Source organism: Nicotiana attenuata, chromosome 1 (assembly GCF_001879085.1).
Source record: "Nicotiana attenuata strain UT chromosome 1, NIATTr2, whole genome shotgun sequence".
NCBI classification, from domain to species: Eukaryota; Viridiplantae; Streptophyta; class Magnoliopsida; order Solanales; family Solanaceae; genus Nicotiana; species Nicotiana attenuata.
The window spans coordinates 14,084,432-14,100,342 of NC_031989.1; the positions used below are offsets into that span (position 1 = coordinate 14,084,432).

At 40.0% G+C, this 15,911-nt stretch overlaps 2 non-coding genes across 2 annotated transcripts; both read left to right on the forward strand.

The window, feature by feature from the left end:
- Positions 5,944-6,016, forward strand: TRNAR-UCU. The gene has a single exon. It is a non-coding gene; the product is annotated as a tRNA-Arg (tRNA).
- On the forward strand, positions 6,120-6,201 carry TRNAS-GCU. The gene has a single exon. It is a non-coding gene; the product is annotated as a tRNA-Ser (tRNA).

The following is a 15,911-nucleotide window of genomic DNA, read 5'->3' on the forward strand; positions in this document are numbered from 1 at the left end:
AAAAGAAAAAAGGCAAAACCTATACAAATCTTAAGGAGCCTCGCCAGGTTTACCATCGCCATCCGCTTGCTCTCCTTCTCGACCATCGCCACCGAGATGGTAAGTCTCATTAAACCATGGGTCGGACTCAAGCCGGTTGACGTCTTCCGAAGTGTAGCCCTCTCGGTCAGGAGAGTCAGAGTTGTACCCACAAGCTACACGAGCGGTACGAGCCTCACGCCAGTGCTCCCGAACTTTCCTCCTCGGAGGCACGTCCCGCAACAAGAAGTATTTTATACACGTCCAATTTGGCCTCCGCATATACCCACATCTCGTGCGCATCTTGGGTCGCGTCCCCGGTACGTGGCGGGGCAGTACGCCTAAGGATATCGATCTCAGCCGCCTTAGCTTCGAGCTCGACTGTCAAAGCCACCACCCTACAGTGAAGATCGGCTACCTCCGCCGCCACTCCACGGCTAAGCTCCAACTCCTCCTCCCTCAGCTTGAGGAGTGATTCCAGCTCGCTATTACGAGCCACAGCCTTCACCAACTCCTCATCCATTTTCTCCAGCTCCGCCGCCCTGCGGCTCAATTGTGCCTCCCTCTGTTCGAGGCCCTCCCGGAACACCTGGAATTATGGATATTGCCGGAAAAGATCCGCCGCCACTTGATGCTTGGAGCGATACCGTTTATACTTCTTCACCATATTATCAAAAACGGTCGTTCTCTTCTCCTCACGGCGCCTCCTCTCCACTTCCAAAACCAGGGTCTAAAGAAGAAAATATATACATGCAAGTAAGTTAGTACGCATCAAAATCAGCTTCACGACACACGGAAGAACAGAGAAGTTACCTATAACGTCATGCCAGCAACCCTCCGTGACAGCTTCGCATCGCTGACAACGCTCAGCATCTCGCGCTCAAGGGCAGCACACAGTAGGGCCATCTCCAGTGCAGCCCGCTCGTTGTGCTGTAACAAGTTGTAAGCCCCTGGAATCACGATGCGGCGGCCGGATCCGTCTGCTGTCATCTCCACGCGTGCAGAGTTTTCCACCACCTCTTCCACATTTCTGTGGGCGGCCTCAACAGTTGGTCACCCAGTGTCGCCACCAACAAGGGGCGATGAGCTACCCTCGGTAACACGAGCCGAGCTAGTACCAACATTAGCACTTACCTGGTTGGCCAGCTGTTGGCCCAAGTAAAGGTTAGTTTTGAAGACTGACAAAGGAACTCAGACATGAACCAGGTCCATCCAGTGGTCCATCCCTCAGGTTCACAAAAACGGGCAGATTCAAGCATGTGGGATGCACGTGAAGGAGATAAGGTTAACTTGGTGTATTTAATATCTCCTGATCGAAAAGGCTGCATAATTGATAAGGAGAAGGAGTCCTTAATCAAAGAGAACACTATCCAAGATAGGGAAGGAGTTAGAAGTTGAAATCAACTAGAACTCTTCCACCAAGGAAGAGTTGCATCAGAACTCTAGTTATTTCTTCATCTACTAACTCTATAAATTGCAGGATGTTTTCACATTAAAGTTTTGCACAAAAATGCAGAAGTTAAACATGAATTGGGAGCAAAATAGCAAGGCTTTTTGCAAGCAGTTCGTGTGTNGCTCAGGGGCAGCACACAGTAGGGCCATCTCCAGTGCAGCCCGCTCGCTGTGCTGTAACAAGTTGTAAGCCCCTGGAATCACGATGCGGCGGCCTGATCCGTCTGCTGTCATCTCCACGCGTGCAGAGTTTTCCACCACCTCTTCCACATTCCCGTGGGCGGCCTCAGCAGTTGGTCCCCCAGCGTCGCCACCAACAAGGGGCGATGAGCTACCCTCGGCAACACGAGCCGAGCTGGTACCAACATTAGCACTTATCTGGTTGGCCGGCCTCCCCGAACGGATGGCGTCGGCCATAAAGACGGGCCTAGTTGTTTGGCGAGGCGCGTCACCCTCTTCATCTCCAGTCGCCACCGCCTTACCCATCACGAGCCTCCTCCTTTTTCTCTCCTCAGGCTCCTCTCCCTCGGAAGGCTCGTCCGCAGGTTGCGGAGACAATGTCGACGGCCTCGCCTCATTTGTAGCCACCTCCGCAGGAGCAGCCTCTTGTAAAGAGGCTACGGTCACCCCTTCCCTGACAGAAGCACAAAGTATTTCCTGCGTAGTCTGACCAACATCTGATCGGGAGGAGGCGGATGCCGTCGCCCTCCTCTTAGGAGCACTTCGACCTGGCAATAAAAGTGATTTAGCCGACGAAGTTTGTGAAAGCGACTAATTAAAGTCGAAGAAATACCTGAAGGGCTCGCGGGACCGTAACGTTCAATGAATTCAGCCCACGTACGGGTCTCTTCCGCGAGAGGCAGCAAACCGGACACCCACTGCTTAATATCGGTTATGAACCGGGGGACGTGAGCTATAGCTGCAAAATAACAGAAAAATCATAAGGATGGTATAATCGGAACCGCTAAAGTCACGTACGATAAACGACTCGACGGATAGTAATACTTACGTCTCGAATTCCACCTCTCAGGGAATCCGACGGGGTTAGACACCAGGTGCTCCGTCTTGATAAAGAAGTATCTACGCCAATAGCCCCGGTTAGCCCGATCGTCGGTTTGCACAACCAACCCCTTCGAGCCACGATTCTTTAGATGCAACATGGTGCCCCTCAGATAGCTGGCACTGAATAGCTGCAATAGGTGGTGGACGGAGACCTCCAGCCCGACCAGCTCCGCGTATGTAGACATTACCCTACATACCTTTAGGGTATACGGAGTGAGCTGGGCGGGACACATGTTGTAGTAACGGCAAAGTTCCTCCGCCAATGGAAAAATGGGGAGGTCGTAGCCGATCAAAAAGGGATATTCATAAAACGTACAGTATCCCGGTCTATAGGTGTTCGCGTAGTCCGCTCCTGCTAAACCCATCTCCACGTGAGCGGGTATATCATACGACGCACGAAGAGTATCTAAATCGGTTTGTTTTAACTCAGATTTCTCCCAAGGTTGTTCGGGAGAATCCCTTTGAAAGTCCCTCCTAATAAGGAGTTGCTTCGGGAGCACGTTATCTACAGTAAGAAGGGTGAGATCCTCCCCTTTCTCTCCCTTATCGCCGCCAGATGGAGGCGGTATGTCAGATGATTTATTATTACGAACCCCCGGAGCATTATCCCGTTTAGGTTTTGTCATGGTTTCCGATTAAGGAGTGATGTACTATGCAACCACAAGTGTACTTTCAGGGAAGCAGTGATTTTTCGTAAAAAGAAAGCGTTTTCTTGAAATAGTTGAAAAACGTTTGCAGATGATCTAAAGTTAGGTTAAGTTGAACCCTTTCCCTATTTATAAGGTTGGGTAGCGTTGAAATCAAAGAGGCAAAACCCCAAACAGGCGCGAGAATCCAAGCATCAGAAACCTTTTGTACTTCCACGGGAACACGCGTAATGATGACGCCTGCATATGGTGACGTCATCTCAGGGAAGGGATTGCGCGCCAATAGATCAACAAATTCAAATGATCGCCCCCCCCCCCCCACGTCGTCGTCTCCAAACATGTTTAAAATTTTCCTAGTACAAGGATCATGGTTCCGTCCATCGGCGACGCACTTCGTTACGTCACCAACGAACAGAGGGACTATATGTATGGGGTCAAATTCTGCCCACTATGGTAAGCAACGACCCCCGACTAAGCAATAGCCGAAGTAGAGGGGACGACCTAAGAATGTCAAAGCGAAAGTATGCCCTTGAGTCTCGTCGTCTCCTCGAAAGCACGTGACCTATCCCTGTATTATTTTATTATTTTTTGAGGGGGTTCTCTTGTTATATAAAGGAGAATCCCAATGTTGTAAAGGGGAGATCTTTTCAATAATAAGCTATCTTTTCTTTCTGTTTCTCTCTCTCTCAACAAGCTTTCTCTTACTCTCTTTCGAATATCCAAGTTGTTGACACAATCACAAGCATAATACATATTTCTAGGTCTAATTATATTCGATTACGATTTACCTTTGATTCATTTTGATTGTTTTCACTTACAAAGTAATTAGTATCTTTTGAGTCAAACAAAAACCTGTAGGGAAAACAAAGCTATTAAGAAACTTAGCCCAAAGTAACAATATAAAACAAAGAAAAACAAGAGATATAGAGAGAAAGAAGAGATTCTTATTTCTTGCATGTATTCAAAGTGTGTACAATGTGTTGTTCAAACCCATTATTTATAAAATGATATTCAGGTAATACAAAGGGATATCATGAACATGGTATTAACTATAGAGATCATGGGGAAATATCATAGAGGAAGTTATGGAGGCGTGAGAGTTACAACCATTATGATAAGATGTAGTGGGAGGTTAATGAAGAAAAATAGCGGGAGTAACTTCTTTAAGAATTATTAAACACCCACTACATAATATAATATTTCATAACAAGAGCTGAATTTTATAAGCTTTTCGAAGTTTGAACAACAAAACGTAGTAAGTTCTTTCGTATTGATCAACTTTATTTTCATTACACCCAACTGTGTCAGGTAATTAAATTTAGACTATTTATTTATATTAAAATAAGATATGTGTCATCCATCCATCCAAGTAACGACTTGAGGAAACGGAGATAATGAAAAATGTTGAGGAGCCGGATCCATAGTTTAGTAGACGGAAGATTACTAAGGTACGATGATTTGTGCTTTGCCAATTCTTGATCAAATGTTGTCACTAGTTAAATACCTGTCCCTTCAATTATCATCTTATCTCGAAGCTCTTCTTTTCTAGATAGTAGGTACATTATATCCATGGTTTTTTTAATAATAAATGTATACACCAGTACAACCACTTCAGCAAAGAAAATATTTATACAACCAATTTTTAAGGTCAAAACAGCAGGGGCTAGCCAGTTTTCGGACGGGTCATTCAAAAATAGTCAGGGTTTGTCAATTCATTGAAAAATAGCCACTATTTTGCTGCAATAGAGATCGATCCAGCATAATATACTGGACTTCGGTGCACCTGTGTATGAACTTCCAGCATATTATGTTGGACCGGTTTCCTTTGCTAGCTTCAGTATAATATACTGGAGTTCTAGTATACTTTGGCTGGAATTCCAGTATAATATACTGGAGTTCCAGTATACTTTGGCTGGAACTCCAGTATATTACTAGAGTTCCAGCAAAGTATACTCGAACTCCAGTATGTTATACTGGAGTTTCAGTATATTATATTGGAATTCCAGTATATTATGCTGGACTATTTTCCGGATTTTGAACAGTGTTTTCGTTCTGATTTATCTTTACATAAAAAGTAGCTAAATTTCAATGATTTTTGAAACTGTGACTTTTTTTGAATTTCCCATCTTTAAGAGTTCCATAGCCAAACCTCAAAGTGTTCTGAAATCCAATTGACATGAGCCCAATACGAAAAAGGCCATGAATAACCTCGGCTCATGATTACTTGGAGCATTACTATAGTAGTTAACCCATTTTCGGTGAGATGAGGCCATACCTCATCATACTTGGATTGGTCCATAGAATGAATACAGAGTTTAAGTTATATAATACAAGTGTAAATAAATTTACATTTTATTTTCAAGATTACGTATTTCCTATTTTAACGAGACTTACTTCTAAATATTATTTTATTGACCTGATAGTATAGTTTTCTTTTACGCTCATAGTGTGTATAACTTAAACTCATGAATACCGTAAAACGAACCAAATATTTTTTCTGCAAAATATGTTCGGTCTCTCTAACTTTGTTCTCGTGTTCGTGCTTACACTTCTCTACAAGTTTGGAAACACACTTCATCGTATCTTTTATGCCCAAAACTCATTATAATCTTCTTTTCTGATGCCAAAATAAAACCTATCTATTCTATTGATGTAACTAAGGATTTGTCTTTTAGTCTTTTTTCAGTTACTTTATAGGATAAGCAATGTGTAATTTTATTACTTTCAGAAAAAGTTTCAATGTCATCATATTGTATAAACAAGAGCGCCCATGGCCTAATGGATAAGGCGCTTGACTTCTAATCAAGCGATTGTGGGTTCGAGTCCCACTGGGCGTGCATTTTGTTTTTGAGCTGAGGGTATTTGTTGTCATATTTTATTAGCTTTAATCTTTAAAGTGAAAGGCTATTTGCATATTATAAAGAAACGAAATAGAACAAAGTCGCTTTGGCCGAGTGGTTAAGGCGTGTGCCTGCTAAGTACATGGGGTTTCCCCGCGAGAGTTCGAATCTCTCAGGCGACGTTTTGTTTTAATTGTTTTCACTAGAGAAGAGTACACTTTTATATCTTTTTCTCAAATGCGGACTTGGATTTAGTTACGTTTAATAGTTGATCACCACAATAATGTAACTATCGTTTGAGTTGCTAACGAAAATCAGCTACTCTAAAGAGTTTCAGATAGGGGTATGCATTCGAATCGGTTTATTGATAAATCGAATCAATTATTTGTTATCGAAAAAAACCTTATTGAAACGATAACGATAAGCATACGTACAAATCGATAATCGATAAGTAATTATCGATAAGGGTCAAAATCGAATCGATAAATCGAATGCACACCCCTAAACTGTAGACACTTGTAAAATGAGTAATTACCTATTTGTGTAGATTAATATAACATACAGAATGTATATATATACCGCTACTATTTTGAAAGCGGCTATACAATATCATTTTCCCTAATTTATACCCTTTCCTTTACCCTAAGTCCCTTACCCTATTATTTCCTGTATCACATTTAAGGAATGGTCATATTTAAAGATCAAAGGAATGAAGTTCAAATTAATGGAAAACAGAATTTGCCGTGATGATGTATTTTTTTTTTTTATACCGTTGGAGTGTTGGTGGCATACATTTGATCCCTTACTTTAGTTTTGTTGCATGTGCTTGTTGACACAATTTTTATGTTATAAATGGTGTTCGTCTTATTTTAGCTTCTTTTTGTCCATATTAGTTAGGCGCGTTTATAGCGATATACTTTCCGTGGAAACCCGTAAATTTTCTTATTGGTGTAATTGATAACCGAATCGATAAGCCCCCAAATCGATAAATCGAAATCGAAAAAATCTAAACCTTATTGAAACGATAACGATAAGCATATGTACAAATCGATAATCGATAAGTAATTATCGATAAGGGTCAAAATCGAATCGATAAATCGAATGCACACCCCTAGTTTCAGATATCAAAACCTAAGTTTGAATCATTCTAAATCCATGGGAACTAAACCATATATACATACAATACAGTGCATATATGCTGATGTTCATTATTATTCTCACTTTTTAGTACTATTACTTTTCGTCCTCATCAAGATTCAAGAGAGGTATTTTTTTATTCATGGAATTAGAGTAAATGAGCTAGCTGATTCTTACCTACATACACATACTCAACAAAAAGAAGTGGATCCAGGTTTTGAAAGTGGCGGGGCACCACTATCAAATAAAAATTGGAGAAAAGTTGGAGTGTGATTCGTACTCAGCTAGCGCACTAAAAGTCAAATTGTGCCCCTCCTCCTTCTTAATCTACTAATGTAGCTCGCTAACTTTGAGTCTTAGGATGCCATTCAAAATATATATTTGTTATATAAGATATATACGCATATATAGATATATTTTTTTCGAAATTACCGGGGATCGATAACCCTCTACCCTAACGGTTGGCCCGCCTCTGTCAGCAAAACATATGAAGCCAGTAGAACTTCCGAAATTTAGCTAAAATTCCAACGAAATATGCTTGGTCCTCCGGCACATCTTTGTAATTGAAGGTAACAAAGATCTTAGATTTTCGGATTGATTGTGGATTGGAAATTAATCTTTTTACCAAAACGCAAATTTGTTTAGGTAATGGGTTCATCTCTCTCTCTCTAGAAATCAAATGAAGTGGGTCTATTTCTTGGATGGGCTTTTCTCTCCTCTTTACGGCCGTTCCCGGACAGATGGAGTTTTCTAAAGAAGGGAGAGATCAGTGGGCTGGGACAATGGCCCCATTAGCTGCCAACCCACATTATCGCCAAAAAATGAGAAATTTACCTAGCTATACTAGTAAAAATTGCACGGGGCGCCCTATTTGGTCGCCCCGTTTAATCTATACCCACTTTTTTTAAAAGTTTTAACTTGTACCCACTGTTTAAACAACTTCAGGCCTCTTTCTCTTCCTTCTTCTCCTCCTTCATTTTCTGAATGCTGAAGCTTGAGATATTGTTATGCGTTCTAGCCTGATGATTCATATATATCTGTTTGTCACATTATGTTCAGTTTGGTCTTATTCACAATAATTTAACCTCTTAGATATTTTAGCTTTACAGGCACATTGATTTTTGGTTCTAATTTATCTGTAGTAACTTGTTTTCATGTCGAAAATATTTTTCATTCTTTAATCTTTGAAATGAACAGCATCAATCGATGCTAATCATGATTTATTAAATTCATTGTTGTTTAGAACTTCAGCTCTAAGAATGCTAGATTCAGCAAATACAAAACAAACTTCAGTCCTAGAATGCTGAAGTTCATCACAAACAGAACAAAGCTTCAGCTAAAACATGCTGAAGTTCAGCAAATACAGAACAAAGCTTCAGCTACTAGAATGCTGAAGTTCAGCAATTACAAACAAAAACTTCAGCCAAATCATGTTGTAGTTTTATTGAACTAAAGTTTGCCATTTTACTATGAACTGAAGTTTGCGTGATTGCCTTTGCAAGTCAGACCAAACTTCATGCAAAAATATCTAAAGTTTTGCTACACTTCAGGCGAAACATTCTGAAGTTCAAACTTCAAACATAAATTTTTGCTACTTCAGGCCCGTATGTCTGAAATTACGCGAAAAGTGGGTACGCTTGTATTTTTTTTTTGCAAAGCGGGTATAAGTTAAAAGGTGACCCAAAAGGCGGATATATATTTAAGGAATTTATATAGGATACAACCTTTCTAACACTTATTTAAGTTTCCTACAACTACTTTGATGAAATTACATATAATACAATTTATTATTTAAATTTTACAACTTTTCATATTCCTAATATATTTCTGCTGTGATTCTCTCACCTGAAATGTATCCTAATATAGCTCTCTTAAGATTCTCTCTCATATAAAAGTATCTATCATATTAATTTTTGTTGCTCCCAAACGTACACGCAAATATACGTGGTCGACAAGTAATATAATGATAAGTTGAGTGTCGAATCCACAGAGACTTGTGTAAACTACTCACTAAATCACTAAAATTGTTATTCAATCTAGCTAAAGGCAAAGTCCAATAATATGATTGTACTATACTACAATTCTAAATAATAACTAAATAATCAAGTAACGAATTGATTGTTGTGTATTCAGTAGAGACAAATATTCCAGGGTTGTGATCGATTCACCATTCGTATTGTGTTCTAATTAACTCTCCCCTTCATATAATTCACTCATGGTTGCTAATTAATCGATAAACGCTCTCATAGCCTTCTCCCGAAGTACTACTCACCTATTCTCAATAGATTAATTCCTATATTTCGATGAAATCAATCTATTAAGAACGCATTAAGATTAAGAGATTTAATTAAGCACGGTGACTAGGTATATTCCTATTCTAACCACAAATCTGCTCCCCCTAAGGGTTAAGATCATGCTCTCCTCAATTATTCTCTAATCTACACACGGCTTTCCCAAGCATAGCATAGATAGTAAATAGAACCTAACTGCTGGCCAGACAATTACGCAATTAAACACAGAATTGAAGAAACAACCATATATTGGTGAATTATAATCAAGGTCAAGCTAATATCAAACAACAATATTCATGGCTAAATCACAACCCCAGAACAATGGGTGTTTAGCCACTCATAATGTAATCAAACAATTGCATAATTGTTGAATCAATTGATAATACTAAAAAAGATGAAGAAAACTGAGAATTCTCCGCTTCCTCACGATCCCGTGTGTGTTTTTTACTCCAAAGTGGTGTATCCCCTCAAAGTGGTGTTTTTAGGATGTATTTATATGACCTAGGGTTGATGAGGGGCGGAATTCTTCAATCCAACTTCGGATGGGAGTGCTGGAATCCGCGTCTTCCTTCGTGTCTAGACGCGGACTTTGACGCGGATCCGCGTTTGCCTTCGCGTCTAGACGCGGACTTTGACGCGGATCCAGCTTTTGAGATTCTTCCATTTCGCGAAGCGCTCCGTGCCTTTGCTTCGCTTCGCTGTTTTGTGCCTTAAATTTTTTCCTTTTTCGCGTCCGACTTCGTGCCACGCACGAGAATAGACGAGCTCCCAGTCCTTTAATTTCTTCTTTTTGTGTCGAATTGTCATCTTTTGATCATTTATCATCCAAAATCGTTCCTACACATAAGAAACACATAATGAGTATATTTCACTTCGAAAATCATGTAATTTCCCGCGACACACACAAGAATTAATATACAAATATACTCAAAAATATGCACTTTTCATCATTTATCAACACCCTACACTTAGACTCTTGCTCGTCCTCGAGCAATTGGACAATCTAATGAACCCCCAACTACGTACAAAGTTCAATCATAGAGAAACACCCTAACTTTTAACCACACATATTACCCTTGACTACAATCAATATCGGCACACAAGCATGAACACACAAAATTTCACATTCTTCCCGTTTAAGTATACCCAATTAGAGTATTTCAATTCAATAAATTCCAACAACCTATTCGTCACCGCCCAACCTCAACAATCGACTTGCAACCACTAAGCACCCTCAATTCATGCACTTACCCAACAAGAAAGTTTACAACATTACCAATCATTCATGAGATCATGTGCCCTCACCAACAAACAAAAGAATGAGTATAAATTGGTCCACACTTTCAAATATACTTTTGAAAATAATTAAAGGACATCACACAATTGAACAAAATTCACTCACTCTCACAAAGAATTCATATGCATCCCGTGGTCGTACCATAAGCTTGCCCGTAGTGTATATCTCCACTAATTTAAGCTAGCCAAATCTAGGATCAATTAGGACTTTTAGGTTGTAATGTAGGCTAAGGGACGGGTATGATACAATTAGAAATAGTGGCTAACCCTCCTAAGCACTTTAATACACTACATTTACAATTCAAGCACATACTCTTCTCCACCAAATCACTTGCCATATACAACATAGCCCTCTTTTCAATTAAGCACTTCTCTATTTTTCACTAGCACAAATCAATAAGAATTGGAGGTGTTTATTTTTCTACATACTTTCACCATCAATTTTTTTCTTTTCTTTAAATTTTTCTTTTTCTTTCTCTTTTCTTCACACACTCCATACAATAAAGTTCATTGGCTAGTGTCTTTTGATTTCAACTTTAGTGCACCAACGGGCCCTTCCATGGTTCCACTCAAAAGCTACTCCCTAATCTCTAACCTTACTTCTTTTAGCGACTAAGTGCATTAGGAGGTAAAGGTTCAATCAATATCAAATTAAGAATAAAATAGGGAATGGCTTGTAATGTGGGTGCCAAAAGAAAGGTCTATAGGCTCAAAGGGGCTAGCAACGGAAAATTTTATTTTTATGTGACAAGCACATCCATGATCATGAAAGAAAATGCCTACGTCATCTCCTAGATTAGCACAACTTACAATTTCGCTTTAATTAACATACGGGGCAAGTTCTAGACTACACAGGATAGCATAGAAAAACACGAATCCTTACATACACGTTGCATATGACTCAATCAAGACGATTCTGTTCAACTCTCAAGTCAAGCAAGCACAATTAAATGAGAAAATTAAGCAACATTGCACTATGCAGCCTACAAGTCAAAAAGCTGAGAAAAGGCGTCACAAAATAGGCTATTTACTTTACTTAGGCTTCACAATTCAAACCAAGTATATGGGAAAACAGAATGTATGTCATAGCCTAATGTGCCAGCATCAATCATGTCAATGAGTATCTCAGAACGACTCAGTTTCTTCCTACTACTCCTAAAAAGAAATTAAAATGCTCGGTTTGAGCTACATCCTTGGAAAAGAACCGGTGCCTAAAGAAAAACCAAGGAATACTACCTAGCTATTCTAAAAAAAAAAATAGAAACTAAAAAAAATATAAAAGAAAACAAAAATCTTTTTGGTGTTTTTAAATCAGACTTTTATCCCTCAAGAAAATTGTCCAAATGATCCATCATCAGGAAAAATCCGAGCTTTTTCAATTTTTTTTTTCAATTTTCGTTTTTTTTAAAACCTAGACTATGTCTACTACGAGTTCTAAAAGAAAAACTAAAAAAAATAAAAAAAATGTAGATTTATACCATTACACTTCAGAAAGTAGTTTTTGCACCCCACACTTATATTATGCATAGTCCTCGAGGCATGATCACAGAGAAAGATATTAAAACAAGGGTGAGTAATACTTCCTGAGACCCTGTCGGGCCTAGCTCGGTCATGATCCTCAATATTAAGGGTCGGGACGACCCCACACTTAAGCTCAAACATGCTCCTCAGCTTCATCCTTGGGTACTCAGACTTCCCCTACTCTGCAAAAAAAAAAACAACACAAAACTTGACACTAAAAAAATAAATAATCAATAACTAAAAGATATACATGTTGGGTTGCCTCCCAACAAGTGCCTTATTTATAGTCATCGCACGACTCTGCTACTCTGCTCAGGCTGGGCGCTTTCTCTTCTTCTTTCTCCCATAAAGTCTAGCCTTTTTGCACACTCTCGGAAGGTCTCCTCTTTCATCTCTGGCTCTTTTCGCAATCGTCTTTACACACTCAGCTTGCAACACTACCTCCTCTAACTCAGTTGTCCCATCTGGATCACTACAATTCACATAAAGACTCTGCTCTATCCCCTTCGATTCTACCACAGTAATCATGCACAAGTCCTCATAATGCTTAGGGAGCTTAAGTGCCTTGTACACATTAAAAGTGACCTCCTCATCGTCAACTCTCATTTTTAACTTCCCTGCCCTTACATCAATAATTGCTCCACCAGTAGCCAAGAATGGTCGCCTCAAAATAATGGGCACTTCCTCATCTCCCTCGTAATCAAGAACAATAAAATCAGCAGGAAGAATAAACTTTCCCACTCGAACTAACACATCCTCAATAATTCCTTCTGGCATGACTAGTGACCTATCTGCTAACTGTAAAGTGATTGTAGTAGGTCTGAGCGCCCCCAATCCAAGTTGCTTGAACAAAGAGTATGGCATCAAATTTATACTAGCCCCTAAATCACACAGGGCTCTACCAACTTCTTGTTTTCCAAGAGACAAAGGAATTGTGAAACTCCCAAGATCCTTCAACTTAGGAGGAAGTTTACTCTGAACTCTGGCACTGCACTCTTCAGTAAGTGCAACTGTTTCGAACTCTGCATGTCTTCGTTTGTTTGCCACAATATCTCTGAGATACCTTACATACTTAGGCACTTCCTGCAAAATTTCCACCAAAGGCAAATTCACACTCACTTGGCTCAAAATATCTAGGAATTTCTTGTACTTAGCATCATCTTTTTGCTTCTGCAGTCTTTGTGGAAACGGAGGTGGTGGCCTAGTCTCAATTACTGGCTCGGGTCCTTTATCATCTTTCTCATTCCTCTCAACTGGCTTAGGAACTAATTCTCCTTCAGGATGAGCTGTATTCTTCTTTTTCTTTGGAACTTCTTCTAATGCTCTTCCATTTCTCAAGGTAACCGCATTGACTTGAGCTTTAGGATTGGGCTCAGTATCACTAGGAAGAGCCCCTACTAGTCTGGTAGCTTGGGCTCTGGCAAGTTGGCCCACGTGGTGCTCCAAATTTCTCAGTGTTGTGGCTTGAGCCTGCTGATCAACCATTATTTTCTGATTGAAAGTTTGTTGATCTGCTATTAATTTCTGATTGAAGGCTTGCTGATCTGCTATTAATTTCTGATTGAGGGCTTGCTGGTCGGCCATCAATTTCTTCATCATCTCCTCAAGGCTAGCTTGTTGTTCATCCTGAGGTGGTCTGGATTGTTGTTGAGGTGCTTGAGGCCGGTATTGATTCTGATTGCCTTGATTTCCACCCCAGGAGAAGTTTGGGTGATTCCTCCAGTTGGGGTTGTAAGTGTCCCCATACTGATTTGTTTGGCCTCGATTTGCATTACCCACAAAATATACAGACTCTGGATTTGCTGGGCATAGATTGCTCATGTGACCCTCTCCACATACTTCACAAAATATTTGAACTTGTTGCACTGGCTGGGCTTGTTGCTTGTTAATGATCATGGTCATCTGATTGACTTGGTTGGTCAGCGTAGAGACCTGTGCTGACAATGCTGAGACAACATCTAATTCGAGAACCCCTGGTGATTTTTGTACCATGTTCCTACCCATCTCTCCTTGCCAATCCGGATTGCTTTTGGAGAATTTGTTCAATAATGCATAAATTTCATCAAAGCTTTTCTCCAATACTTGACCTCCAGCTGCAGCATCTACTACAATTTTTGTTTGGGGATGGAGCCCTTCTATGAAAGTGTGAACTAACACTTCATTCGTTTGATTGTGATGAGGACAGTCTCTGAGTAGCCCCTTGAACCTTTCCCAAGCTGAGTATAAAGATTCTCCTGCTTTCTGTTTGAAGGCAACTATCTCACTTCTGATCTTTGCAGTTTTGCCTGATGGAAAGAACCTTGCCAGAAATTTTCTTGCCAAATCATTCCATGATGTAATGGAATTAGCTGGTTCTGCCTTTAGCCATCGCTTAGCTTCGCCCAACAGAGAGAATGGAAAAAGTGTGAGCTTCACATAATCTGGAGTGAGCCCGTGAGTGATATAAGTGTCACTAATCTCCAAGAAGTTCAGAATATGCTGTTGTGGATCCTCGTGCGGAAGACCCATAAACTGCCCGTTTGCATGAAGTAACTGGATCATGCTCTGTTTCAGCTCAAAGTGCCCAGTGATCCTGGGCTTCACTATACTGGAGGTGACATTAGCAATACTGGGCATTGCTACCTCCTGAACAGCCATATGTTGCTCCTCTGCCATGTCCACAGGAAATTGAACAAGTGCCTGAATATTATTCGTGTCCCTTGCTTCCCTCAACCTCCTGTGAAATGTTTTCTCAGGTTCGGGGTCAAAGCCGTTGAGTCTGTCCTGGCTTCTGACCCTACGCATTCAATCAAAGTTCCTGAGATCTGAGCAACAATCAAGTAACGTTAGACTAGACGAAATAAACAATTAAAGCAAAAACTAGCAAGTAGTTAATATTCAAGTCCCCGGCAACGGCGCCAAAAACTTGTTGCTCCCAAACGCACACGCAAGTATACGTGGTCGACAAGTAATATAATGATAAGTTGAGTGTCGAACCCACAGAGACTTGTGTAAACTACTCACTAAATCACTAAAATTGTTATTCAATCTAGCTAAAAGCAAAGTCCAATAATATGATTATACTATACTACGATTCTAAATAATAACTAAATTATCAAGTAACGAGTTGATTGTTGTGTATTCAGTAGAGACAAATATTCCAGGGTTGTGATCGATTCACCATTCGTATTGTGTTCTAATTAACTCTCCCTTTCATATAATTCACTCATGGTTGCTAATTAATCGATAAATGCTCTCATAGCCTTCTCCCGAAGTACTACTCACCTATTCTCAATAGATTAACGCCTATATTCCTATGAAATCAATCTATTAAGAACGCATTAAGATCACGATATTTAATTAAGCACGGTGACTAGGTATATTCCTATCCTAACCACAAATCCGCTCCACCTAAGGGTTAAGATCATGCTCTCTTCAATTCTTCTCTAATCTAAACACGGCTTTTCCAAGCATAGCATAGATAGTAAATAGAACCTAACTGCTGGCCAGACAATTAAGCAATTAAACACAGAATTGAAGAAACAACCATATGTTGGTGAATTATAATCAAGGTTAAGTTAATATCAAACAATAATATTCATGGCTAAATCACAACCCCAGAACAATGGGTGTTTAGCCACTCATGATATAATCAAACAATTGCATAA